We start from the raw sequence: 14,677 nt of genomic DNA, 5'->3' as shown, positions 1-14,677 counted from the left end.
CACTTTCACAAATAAAAATACAAGCTTGATTGATATAAATTCAATCTGTTTTTTAGCCACAATAATTGGGAAAATCTCACAAAATTCAGATTTCGGAATCAAAATCATCCTTTGATTCATTTCGACAATGATTAGTGGTTTTTTTGTTATATTTATCATTTCAACAAATTTTTATAATCAAGTGAAGTGAAGGTGTTTGTTTAATAAATATTGGATATTTCATTAAAGTAATGAATTATGGGCCCCTTATACTATAAAAAAAAGCTTCATTTTGAGAATATGCATAGGGCCCATTATTAAGGCGTAATTGTATCCCCGACACTGCTTTAACTTCCCATGTTTTTACATGTTAACCAAACAAATGCTAATATCTACCCCGTACAATTTATTTTTCCCTACAAATTTAACACCTCAAGCGCGTACGTACGTAAAATAAATATCGTTAACAAGTGTACATCACGTTGTTGTTTTCTATATATAACTTAAAATAATAATATAGAAGCTACCAAGATAGCATCCTCACAGTTATGGACAAAGCTTGCACTTAGATAATTAAGGTGTAGAACACGCATGAAAATCTGCACAATGATAAGAGAGAGTAATAGACGAAAGAGAAATTATTTTAAACCGTATTGATATTCTCTTAATAATAAGAGTATAAAGATTTTTAATCACTATTTTGAAACTTATTCTCTATCTTCACAAATCACAACTATCAATGACAATGTCAAGTTAAAATTTTAGTGATTTCACATTTATAACCACCAGGGATCCGACGACTTTTAGCATTAAGCCTAATATATGTGTTTATTTGGTTATTACTCTATACATATTTTGCCTACATCTATTAATATCTCAGACATGTACGTAAAGTCAAATATCGTTAACGAGTGTACATCACGTTGTTGTTCTCTATGACTAAGCACAATAAAATAGAAGCTACAAAGATAGCATCCTCATAGTTATGGACAAAGCTTGCAGTTAGATAATTGAGATGTAGGACATGCTTAAAAGTAAGCACAATTACATAATTAGACATGTAATTATGTGTATTATGTGTTACATCGGCCAATATGTCAGGCATTGTCACGACCATCGTTAAAAAGGAGAAAGTCCGCTACTCATTATTCTCAATTGGCGGAATTTTGTTTTTCAATTGATGAGTGGCCATACCTTATTGAATATTGTGTTTGGTAAAGATAACCAGTCAGAGATAGCATATTAACTTGTATTATTGTGTAAGTACATCGTATTGTCTAATTCTTAATTAGTTTGACACTTTTACTTTATCATCTCACCCCACCCCCTTAGTTCTTTCCTCTACAATTGTATCTCAACAAATTAGAGAAAACAAGGTTTAATTTTAGATGTGGTGGTTAGTTGATTTGATAGCCGAATATCCATTTTAATTTTATTCACTTCACTGTAGTTAACATATCAACATGTAATGAATTTACGTGAACTAAGCTCATCTATACCTAGTATTTAAAAAGGAACACCATCGATTATTAGAAGTCATGTGGCATCTCATTATTAGAAGCCATGTGGCATCTCTCCTTTCGCCATTTGTTTTTTTTTTCAATTTTTCTTTATTGTTTCTATGATTTACAACTTCTAATGCCTCTTCCACTCTATTTTCCTTATTCAACATCAAGTTATTAATAGTCTAATATACTCATTAGTCTCTTCCACTCCACCCCTTTAACATCCAATATTTATTCAACATATAATTTTTATATTTTTCCAACATTCAAATTACACCTCTATTTAATTCATATATTACCAAAAATCAGAAGTATTCACTAATTAAAACTTCAAAAGACATCTGAACAACCACTATACAACCGCCCGTTTTATGAACGGGCTCAACCGCCCGTTCTATGAACGGGCTCAAAAGCTAGTTTTGAATTAATACTTTTCACAGGTAATAAAAGGATAAAAGGTCTTGCACGCACAAGGTGTACAATAAATTTATATACAATAAAAATAAATTTATTGTACACTAAGATAACTTTTACCTAGTTTTTTTATAACTTTTAATATATTTTCCTAACTTTTATATTATATAAAATAAATTGATAGATAAACATTTTGAATGGTTAAATGATTAATTTTATACATTATTGGTGATTTTGAATAAATAATTTTTATTAAAATGAAAAATGTTATCACTATAAAATATATAACTTTTACATATTTAAATATACGGAACTTTTAAAATTTTAGAGTTAACTTTTATTCCGGCGTATAATATTTACTAACGAATCAAATGAGTCAGACCTAAGTGGGTAATGAGTCAATACTCAATAAGGAGTAGTAAATAGGCCAACAAACGAGCATAGAAAAAGAGAAAGGAGAGGGACAAAGGTGAGAACAAGTAGCGAATACGAAATTATATACTTCCTCTGTTCTTATTTACATGACGCAATAAGGTTTTAGACACTATTCACACAAGCACCTTTGACTTCCTTTTGTGGTTTATACATAAGAAAAAACATAGTCGTGTGAGATCTTATTAGATTCGTATATTTAATTATCAACTTTTTTTCTTTTTTTTTGATCCACAATTAGAGATATTAATGTTTGAAATCGTGCATTCGCAAACGTGCCTAAATAATTGTGTCATTTAAAAAAACGGAGGAAGTATGTATAAACAATATCCAATTTAAAATATTTTAGGTTTAACCCAAATAGAATCACCTTATACGGAGTATCCATTAACCATGTCTATTTGTCACCCAAAAAAGCAAAATGTTGGGACTCTAAGCCACTAAACAAGTAATACGACTGTTCCGGGTGTGGAGTGGTAACAACTGTCTGTGGAATTGTGAACTTCTGTTGTAATCGCCGGCTGGATATGCACGACAGAATATATTAACTAGCCTCGGGGGTGATTCAAGGATACCCCCTCCGATGCTCAAGTAAGATTACTGAATGTAGTTAGGGTTTAACTAAGCAGTAAGTAGGTTAAGTGTTTAAGTTTTTCGTACCTTGTAGCAATAAACGATATCCTCCTTATATAGACAAATTGCCTTGTACGGTCGAGTAGCCTCTACCTCATAGGACAGTGACTTGTCTGATGGTGACCCCTTGGTGATCTCTGACCACGTGGCTACTTGCTTACGTCGGTTGGACATACGCAATTAAGCCAGTAGGGCTTGATTACCTTTATTTACCTATTTAGTTCTCGGATCACTTTACTCATGGGGAGTTCTGCCGGTATGCTTTAGTGCCGGTAGGACATGCACCCCGTACAACTAGCCCCCTTAGAGTAAGTGCGACCATGAAAATTGTTGTGCTTGCTCTGAAGATAGGAAAAAAAATAAGTTTATTTTATTACATGTCCATACAACTATCCCCCTCAGAGTAATTGCGGACAGATATTTATTTGCTTCAGTGGCTTGATGGAAAAATGACTTTGTCATGCTTTCTTCAAGGTATCGGAAGTAACTTGCCGTCTGTAGTTGCTCTGAACTAGGTAGGGGAAGACGACGATTTAACCTTCTTGGAATTTGTGACTACTGATCCCTTTTTGATAGTTTGGCGACTAGCCCCTTTGAGATATTTGACGACTAGCCCCCTTGAGACTATGGGCGACTAGCCACCTTGAGATATTTGACGACTAGCCCCTTTGATATTTTGGACGACTTGCCCCCTTGAAATTTTTGAATCATTTTGAATTTTCATTTTACAAGTGGCGGGAAGATGGGAAACGTGTCCTGCCACGTGTCTCTCATCTAGAGTCTTAAAACCTGCGTTGATGTTGGATCGTTGATTTCTTGTTAACTGTCTAATCAATTTTTGACTTGTGACGTTTCATCTTCCTTCCTTTGACCTCCCTTATAAACCCCCAGTTATTTGCTTCATACCTTTACTCTTTTCTCGACTTCAACTTTATCGATTTTTTTACTCTTTCTCTCTCTTCCATTGAACTTCTTCCTTGTGCCCTTTGTTGTCTTTCCATCTTATTTAATTGTGTTCTTCCAATTCGAAGGTTATAACCACATTTTCTACTTTCGGTTTTTGTTTATGTTTGTATACCTTGGCTAATTTCTCCCAATTTTTCATTTTTCGGTGTTATTTGCAGGTTTTTTCTTCCTGTTTCTCCTTCGCGTGCAAAGTTTCTCCCTTTTGAAGTTTTTGTAGGTATCCAGTCTTTCTACTCCTTTTGTCTCTGTCTATCTTTTTTCGCTTTTTGATTTCTTGCACTTTCTAGAAATTTTTCGCCTAGGTATGAGTGATTCTCTAGGTGGGTTATCTCCTTCTTCCTTCCGCCCTTCTGAGTTTACTGGTTGGGCTGTCCCCCGTGAAGTTAATTGCAGTTGGTCCAACCTTATCCCTTCTTCTCAATCTAGTTTTCTCCAGACGACGACTCGCGAGTTGTACGACGAGGGTTTAAGTCAGGCTGAGAGGGAACGTTTTTGGCTTACATCAAATGCGAGCTCGAATGGAAAGAGAATTGTGGCCTCATGAGCATGACGTTCCGGATACTGAGCCTATACTAGACGTCTCCCCTATTTCAGTGCGATATCACATTCGGGCTTATCAGGAATTTATGGATTCCACGGTAGTGGTCATGGGCATTATGGTACTAACACTGGCAACTTCGGTGTTTCTTTTGGCCAGGCTGATAAGATTGCTCCGGAACAACATGTGGTCCCCGCCATGGTAAAGAGCACGTGGAAGACGATGATGTTGTTGATACGGCGAGTACTCTGTAGGTGATTCTATTTTTGAGAAATCAGGAGGTAAGAGTGGTAGCGAACGTGATGGTGATAATGTTGGTTTGAATGATAATGAGGCAGGTACTACTGATATGAATGACAATGAGGCCAGTACCGCCGGGGGTAATGATGATGGTTTAGGCTCTGATGATGATGACCCGGCAGCTGTTATAGTGGCGGATGTACTCGCAGATGAGGCTAATGACCAGCCTATTTTTACCGACGAGGAGTCAAGCGAGCATAGGGTACCAGTGCTCCCTCCCTTAACCAGTGTTGCGCGTAAAACCATTATCCTAAAGACTTAGCACGAAATGGTCGTGAAGAAGAATCATGAAGAGCATGGTTCCACCTTTCTTGGTTTGCCGACTAATTACAGACTGAAAGTGCCGCCTGAGGGTGCCACTATTTTTTACTATCCTCCCGGCCATATTGTTGTTTATGCGAAGCATTTCGACTTTGGACTTCGCTTTCCCTTGCATCACTTTGTTGAGAAAATATTTCGCGCTTGGAATGTTTTCCTGGCCCAAGTTACACCTCCAACCGTTAGAACCGTCGTTGCTTATGTGTGGTTGTACTTATTTAAACAATGGCCTCTAACTTTAAATTTATTCAAACGGCTGATGTGGTTGAAAAAGGATGGGGAGACTGGGTGGTTATCTATATACAATGCTAGGAAAAGGAAGAATGTGCATCCTCCCTTGACCAGATGCAAAGACTGGCAAGATCGTTTCTACTTTGTTCAAGTACCTGAAGAGTTTCCTCTCAGACGGACTTTTTGCAAGCCTAGACCTCGGATGGGTTAGTATGATCAACGCGGTTTGGGCTGCCGCAAAAGGAAGGCTTACAAATATTTAGAGTGTGACCTTTTGGATGTTGGCCTTAGCAAAAAGACGGCTGTTAACAGAAATTGGCTCCCCAATGCTTATTAATTACATTTTGGGCAACCAGCCCATTGTCTGCTGTCGGTCTTAGCAATACCCTTTTTTTTTTTGGTAATTATGCCTTAGTTTTTTGGGTCATTATGCTTACATTCTCACCTTGATTTTCTTTTTTATTTTAGGTCTCCACACTTTGGATAAGGAGATCTTGGGTTTTGACAAGAAGTGGCGGCCGCTGTGCACTCAACCTCCTAACCCAAAGAGCTGGTACGATACTATAGCCACTTTTTCCACCCGAGCTTCCAGTCGTCGATCTATTGCAACCGTCGCCAAAAATCGGGTGAGCAAGGATAGCTCTAAATCTAATTTCTCCTCTACTGCTGCCTCCAAGCCCCCACTTGCATAAGATATTCAATCAAATCCAACCGATCTCAGTGGTTATGCCTGGAAGAGATCCTCCCTTGATAGCAGTCGGATTAATCCGACAAAAAAGTCCAAGACTGATGTGACTGAAAACATGTTTGTTGTTGCCGTTGATACCCATGATAATTCTATGGAGAACCCTGTTGTTTAGGCTGGGGAGTTTAACTTTGAGAAACCCTCTTCTCCCCAGGCGTCTGTTGAGATTTTGGAGAATCTCAAAGATACCGGCGCCACTTGCCATACTGTTCAAGATCAGGCTATATCGACGCATGTGCTTGAGAATGCCTTGAGTATTCCCCCTGTGAGCCCTAGTGTTAACAAGTCTGGTAGTTCGCGCTTGAATTATCACATTCTGTTGTGAACCGACAATTGGATTGAAGATACTCCATTCAAAATTCAGCCGGAAATGGAGCCATGGTTTGGGCCGCCTAGAGGTGAGTGTAACACCCTAATAATTCCTTGCTTTTTATAAAACATTTTCCAACTTAAAACAAAGGAATTACCAAGATATTACCGCCACCGTGATAACGGCTAAGGCTATTTACCAGAATTACGCAGCGGAATTAACTAACTTTCAAAACACATTAAATAAATAGTTAATGGTCATTAAAACAAGTTGGAACCACTAAGGCCCAAATCCAAAGTATTAAACCATTTGAAATCCATTAACTGAAAATAGTAGTCATGACTTTAAATAAATCAGAGTTTATAAATTACGGAAGAATAAAACTCTCAACTCGAATCCCATGATAACTTCTCCCGCAAGTTATCTCTACAAACCTGCTTTATTAAAATTCTACTCCCCAACAACGCAAATGCAATTGGTGGATCATCATAGGGTCATTAAGGCAAAGGCCATGACCAAAAGACATGAAGCACGAAGTCAGCAAAAGCTGAGTACGAACCAGCTAGAATAACATTCTATCCTAACATGCTTCACTCGACAAATTAAACAATCCACATGCAAAAGCCATATAATAAGCAAACAATCATGGAGACAAGACTCGACACTTGACACGACTCTTGACTCACAGATTAATACTCCCTCCGTCCCAGATTAGTTGTTACACTTTCCTTTTTCATCCGTCCCAGATTAGTTGTTACACTTTTAAATTAGGAATGACCCCGCAATTATTATATTGTCTCTCTCTTCCCACTAATTTTTTTTGTCCCCACACCATCTCTCATTTAATTAAAAAAATACCCACTAACTTCTATCACATCTACTTTTTCAATAAAATAACAATTGATAACCAAACAACCACTTATCACCTAAAACTTTGTGCAAAGGTAAGTGTAACAACTAACCTGGGACGGAGGGAGTAAAAAGTAGCTTCGAACGGGTAAAGTAAAGTATCCTCAAAAGGAAAGAAAAGGGTGATGGGAGCCAACCATACACCAAAAATAAGTCGGGCTACTACCGACAGTCGGGCCATACCGACAGGAATTCCAATGCACAACGGCATAAAAGAGAATGAAACAACGTCTTGTATCATTCTAGGAGTACAAGTTTTCCTGCAAGACTCCCCCATTGTTCATACTCAAGGTATATACGTTCCAAGAGTTTTGAAGCTCTTTGGGTTACACTTTACGTTAATTAGTATATTATGTTCAAGGCGACTCAAGACTCTACACAAGACACAACATACAAATAATTGAACAATTAAACAATTCAACAATGACACTTCATTATTTTACTTCTTTAGGACTTGTGATCAAACATAGACTTAAGTGAAATTACTCCCATTGTTCCTTCTCAAAAACACTATTTGAGATAACCCGACATTGCCTATTAACAAGCGGGGTGTGCCCTTAGCACGAATTGTCCTTAATTCAATTCACATAGACTCTCTAACATATTCTACCCCTTTGGTAGAATATATATTGCTCACTGGCAATATTCGACTGGCTCAATAATTATGCTAGACATCCTGTACTATAGCATAATAATAATAACAACTTGCATGCGCAATACTCATACATGCAAACCAACTTGAACAACATTCTTGACATAATTCAACGATTATAAAAGTCCATAACATGATAGTTCAATAGAATCTATAAAGCATAATTCAATTCATAGCATGCTCGTTCACATAGATTCAACAATAATAATAACATGCTCGTTCTCAACATTAAACATGAATTCATAACAACATATTCATTCCCAATAATCAAACATGAATTCATAACATCATATAAGTTCACATAATTCTCATTCAATTCACTTCACAAAGTCCTCAAGGGATGGGTGGTCACCCTAGTCTTGTACGTACCTGGAATACATAAGTACGGGGGCCACTGTGCAAATCACGACTCGCTAGAAATCAACTCCTATAAACAAAATAAGAGAACTAAATTATTATCCATGTTTACTAAATTTCCAGAAACTATTTAAGATTCTAAAACTCTTAGTTTAATTAGAAATCAATCATTAATCATTAATTTAATAGTCTCAAATAGTCAACTCAAGTCCTAACATAAAAACATTGACTTTTTAGCTTTAAAACCCTTAAAAACCAACTTTTTAAAGCTTATAAACAATCTGAAAATTTAAGTTGATTCCCATAATTTAAATTGTCATTAAATTATGTGAATCAATCGCTTTAATTAATTGAAATCAAAACCCTATCAATAGTTTATTCCAAAACATGTTTTGACTTCTAAAATCAACACTTTATAAACTTATTAAATCTTAAAATTATAAATTTAATCATCAAAACCAAACTCTTCAATTAAAACACAATGCTAACCCAATACGGTGTTCATAACCGTTTTAATTAATTCAAACAACCCAAATATTTAAACTAATCACAACAATTAAATCAATTTAAAACTGAAAATTAATATTTTTGAAAATAAATTTTGATTTAAACAATTGATTAACACACACACACAACGATTAATTAATCGTGTGTGTGTGTGCCGACCAACACACATGAGCAACAACAATAAGCACTGCATGCACCGCACAGCTCGCGCAAGGGAAGCGACGAGGGGCGAGGCACGCGAGGTGCGCTGGGCAGCAGGTGCAGGGTACGCGAGGGCGCACAATCAAGCAGCAGCAGCAGCAGCGGCCTCGTGCACGAGTGTTGGGCAATGCGGGGCTGCGACGTGACGAGAGGGAGAGAGAGGGGTGCGCGTGAGGCGCGGCTGGGCACAAACACAAGGGCACGGCTCGTGCCTTGTGGCTCAAGAAAGGGTCGGACGAAGAGGAGAGGCAAGAGAGGAGAGAGGGGGGTGCGCGTGAGGCGCGACTGGGCACGAACACAAGGGCACGGCTCGTGCCTTGTGGCTCAAGAAAGGGCCGGACGAAGAGGAGAGGCAAGAGAGAAGAGAGGAGAGAAAATTCAGAAATTTTAGGTTAGGGGATCTCATGAAGGGGAGGGGTATTTATAGGTTCTCATCCCTTCATGGGCTAGGTATTAGGGTTTAAGGTTGGGCTTGCTTTCGGGCTTAGTTGAATTTAATCCTTGCAAGCTTTTGTTGGGTTTGATTAAGACAAAACAACCGGGCTTTAAGTATATTAAATTCGTTTTCAAAATACGATCCAACAATTCCCGATTAAATAAATTCGTTGAATTTATTTAATAAAATTCGGTTGTCGTAATTAATTAATAATTAAATTAATTAAAAATAAAAAACATTTAATTCTCATTAAATGAAATTAATTTATAAAAATACTTTATAAATACTACGAAATGCTTTATAAATATAATAAAATATATTTATAATTATAGAAAAATAAGAGGTATGTATCAGTGAGCCTACTGACCCCTTTTCCCCAAATATTACTTGCTGTGTGGGGAGTCGATGGCTACTGATTCTGCCAAGGATGGTGGGGATTTGGGTTATCTTGCTTTTCGAGACTTAATGACTCATGCTGACCGGCCCAAGGGTGAGATTGAGGCTCCTGCTGCTCAACACTTTAATGACCTGTACAAGGTATGTTACCTATGTGTTTCTTTTCTCTTTTGTGGTGCATGCGTATTTCATTACTTATTTATTTTCTATCTCTTTTAGGTCGTACAATCTAGTATGGATTTGTACTATGTCTACTGCTGGAACCAAATTCAGTTGAATAGAGTTTCCTATGAAATTGTTGATTGAAGCAGCAAGCTGAAAAAGCCGAGTCCAACCTGAATTTGAAGATGAAGGAAGTGGAGGATTTGGATATTAAACTGAAAGATGCAGCAAAGAGGGACGACAATGCTGAAAAATAGCTTGAGAATGCTAAGGATCAGTCGAAGGAGTTGGAGAAGAAGCTAAACGACTTTGGTGAGGGTTTGCCGGTTGTAAAGAGAGCTTCCGCGAAGAAAGACATTTCCAAACTTACCAAGTCATAATGGTTTAATGACCTTCTCACTCTTTGACACAATGGGGGTTGGTGTCCAGCTCATCGTGTTGTCTGCCATCTTAAGGGTTTGGACGAGGATGCCTGGCTCGAATATGAGGAAGCTTATGAGGAGAAAAAACATTTTGAAAAAGCAACTCGCTTTGAACCTCAAAAATTGTCTGAGGCCATCATTCGAAATGCCGACTCGCGCACACTACCTGAGATGGAAATACCGCTTTCTTCCTATTTATCTGAAGATAAAATGGCAGTTTAACGATTTTGGCAGTCATCACCCTCCTCTTCTTGCGGATCCTCAAATGTCCTAGTCGGCCGAACACATGCTAGGTTGCTTTGATTGTTTACCGGCTGCTTCAATGTTTTTGTATATGATTATAGGGCACTTATCATATTTTTTCTTAAACTTCGTGATGTAATATTTTGTTGAATACTTTGTGATTTTGTTGATGCCGATTTTCATTACCGGTATCATTGTGCCTTGTGTTCAGCTATTCACTCCGCATGGTTCTTTGGGTGATGGCTGTCGATTTTTCGTGCCAGTAATTATGTTTGAATGTTTAATTAGTAGTCGAGCTATTTTTGACCCATGTTATTTGTCATTTTTATTCTTTTCGGCCATTATTGGCTACCTGCCTGCCTTAGTAGTTTTATTTGTGACTATTTTGTCTCATATTTATTGTAAAGTTGTCTGCGTTTTATTTTCTCATTTGTTGAATGCTACGTTTCTCAGTGAAGTACCATAACGACATTTATTTTCCTCCAAGATACTGATCACATTATATGTATTTTTGAGTCCTACGTTTCACAATGAAGTGCCCTTAACGAAATTTATTTTCCTCAAAGCTATTAATCACATTATATTTATTTTTGAATGCTACGCTTCACAATGAAGTTCCCTTAATGGCATTTATTTTCCTCAAGGCTACTAATAACATTTTATTTATTTTTGAATGCTACACTTCACAATGAAGTGCCCTTAAAGGCATTTATTTTCCTCAAAGCAACTAATTAATCACATTATATTTATTTTTGAATGCTACGCTTCACAATGAAGTGCCCTTAACGGAACTTATTTTGTCCAAAGCTACTAATCACATCCATACATTTCGTTGAATACGCTTCACAATGAAGTGCCCCTAACGTCATTTATTTTCTTCAAGGCTACTGATCACATCAACTTTCTTATGGACTGCTACGCTTCAAAATGAAGTGCCCTTGACGTCATTTATTTTCTCCAAAGTTACTAATCACATCCATACATTTCGTTGAATGCTACGCTTCACAACGAAGTGCCCATAACGACATTTATTTTCTTCAAGGCTACTGATCACATCAACTTTCTTATGGATTGATACGCTTATCATATCCATATATTTCGTTGAATGCTACACTTCACAATGAAGTGCCCCTAACGACATTTATTTTCTTCAAGGCTACTGATCACATCAACTTTCTTATGGACTGTTACGCTTCATAATGAAGTGCCCTTGACGACATTTAATTTCTCCAAAGCTACTGATCACATCCATACATTACCTTTTGTGTGATACATGATGTTTTTCTTATGGTTCTTTCTTCATTTCATTTTAACTGCTTATAGTTTCTGACAGTCATAAGCGTACTTCATTGGCTAAACAACAACTATGGATCTATCGGCCTAAATAAATATTATCTGACGAGGCTATCACACATAATATATCTTAGTGTGCTTCCGCTCAAGGAATTCTTGAGGGTGGTGTCGTCCATCTGCATTAGCCAGTATGATCCAGAAACTATCTCCTCCCATATATGGTATGGTCCTTCCCAATTTACGGTCAGCTTTCCCTGAGCATTCAATTCCCCTTGCCTATTGTCGCTGCTCTACGCAGCACCAGATCACCTACTTCTAAAGGTCGATGCTTAACCCTTTTGTTGTACGCTATACTCATTCTGTTTTTGTATGTTGCTGACCTGATCTCTGCCTTTAGTCGCATTTTCGGCATAAGGTCTAACTGATGCCGCAATAGTTGGTCGTTGGTTGCCACACCGTTGTGCTGAATGTGCATGGTTGTAGAGTCATTTCTGTCGATATCACTACTTATAATCCAAACCTCAGCTGGAATCGACTTTTTCCAGTTGCTACTTTAACCGTCGTTCTGTTACACCACAATACTTCTGGCATAAGATCTGCCCATTTTCCCTTACAGTCTTCCAACTTCTTTTTTTAATGCCGCCAGGATCTGCTTATTTGCCGCCTCTGCTTGTCCATTACTCTGAGGGTGGCAGACTACCGAGTGTGCAAGTTTTACTCGATATAGGCCGAGGAAACATTGTATTGGTGCGCAATCAAATTGCGTTCCATGATCAAAGACTATTGCTTGTGGTAAGACAAACCTCGTTATTATATTCCGCCATATGAATTTTTTCACCTAGTTTGCCGTTATATTTGCTACCGGCTCCGCTTCAATCCACTTTGTGAAGTAGTCGACTGCTATGATAAAAAATTTGCGCCCCCCTGTTTCCATTGGGAAAGGCCCCACAATATCCATTCCCCATTGTGCAAACGGGATTGGATTTAGGATTGGCATTAAGTCATTTGCCGGCAAGTTGATAATTGCAGAGAATTTCTGGCACTTGTCGCACTTCTTGACATATTTTGGGCGTCTTCTAACATTGTTGGCCAGTAATAGCCTTGTCTTTGGTAGATCAGAGCTAGAGATTTTCCACCGGCATGATTTCCACAAGTTCCTTCAGGCATTTCTTCTATCAGTCTTGCAGACTCGTATGCCATTAGGCATCTTAGGAAAGGCAAGCTGAAGGATTTTTTGTATAGCCTTCCCCATAAAATGGCGTACCACACTGCGTCTCTTTTGATCTTTTTGGCTTCAGCCAAATCAGCCGGTAGCGCTCCAGTTAGTGGTATGCCTGAATACTTTCAAACCATTCTACTTGTCCTGTTATGACCATGACTTCCTTTATTTTCAACTATGTACTCCGCTTGTTCGTGACTTCCATCATGACTATTCGCTTCAAGTCGGCAATATTGGAACTTGCTAATTTGGATAGTGCGTCTGCCAGCGTATTTTCTGCTGTGTAATAGGCTGATGTTGAATTTCTCTAGTTATGTGTTAGGTTATGATACATATGACAATTCATAAATCATGCGGAAAAACCATAAACCCAGGAAAACATATTATTTACACATAATCATTTAGCATAGATTAGATGCATACTCTTTGTTGCGTGCCTTCCCTAGCTGCGCCCGAACCGAACAAGAACAAGTCTTTAGGACTCCAAGTGTCGTCCCTCTGTAGATAGTCCACAGCACGTCCGGATCCGCCTTAAGATTGACCAACTAGAATCGCCCTTAAGGTACTAGAAAATTTCGGCACTTTTGGAGCAAGATGTGTGTTTTAATTTTCTCTCAAAAAAAACTCACTTTTGAATACTTTGAAACTTGTGTTATAAATTGTGAGCCCTAGCCTCATATTTATAGCGGTATGGAAAGGGAATCGAAATCCTATTCAGATACAAATTAATCAAACCTAGAATCCTACAAGAACTCTAATTTAATTAATTTATCAAATAGAATTAGGAATTTAATCATTAACCGAACTCTGCATGTTTTAGGAAACGTGCACGAACACAAACACTTGCACACACACGCACGGCAGCCACGATGGGCCCCATGCGTGCGCGCGAGCAGCAGCCCACTCAGCGCCCGCGCGCGCTGCGCGCTGCGCGTGCTGTGCGCGCTGTGCGCGCTGCGCGCTGCGCGCAGCCTGCTGGGCCTGGCCTTGCGCTGGGCCTGGCGTTGCTGTTTGTGCGGCGCGCTTGGCTTGCTGGGCGATGGCCTGGCTTCGTGCTGGGCCTCGTCCGGCAGGCCTCGTCCGATGCTTATTCGTACGATGCGCTTCCGATTAAATTTTCCGATTCCGGAATTTATTTCCGATACGAACAATATTTAATATTTCCGATTCCGGAATTAATTTCCGTTTCGAACAAATATTTAATATTTCCGTTTCCGGAATTATTTTCCGATTCCGGTAATATTTCCGATTCTGACAATATTTCCGTTTCCGGCAATATTTCCGATTCTGGCAATATTTCCATTTCCGATAATATTTTCCGACACGTACCATGTTTCCGTTTCCGGCAACATCTACGACTTGGATAATATTTATATTTCCGATACGATCCATATTTCCGTTTCCGGCAATATCATCGTTTCCGGAGTATTCATTCCTTGCCTGTGACGATCTTAGCTCCCACTGAAACCAAGATCCGTCGGTTCCGAATATTCATAGATGGAGTATTTA

Source organism: Spinacia oleracea, chromosome 4 (genome assembly GCF_020520425.1).
Source record: "Spinacia oleracea cultivar Varoflay chromosome 4, BTI_SOV_V1, whole genome shotgun sequence".
Classification (NCBI taxonomy): Eukaryota; Viridiplantae; Streptophyta; class Magnoliopsida; order Caryophyllales; family Amaranthaceae; genus Spinacia; species Spinacia oleracea.
The sequence above is the reverse complement of the archived record's forward strand: the minus strand, read 5'-3'. Positions refer to the sequence as shown.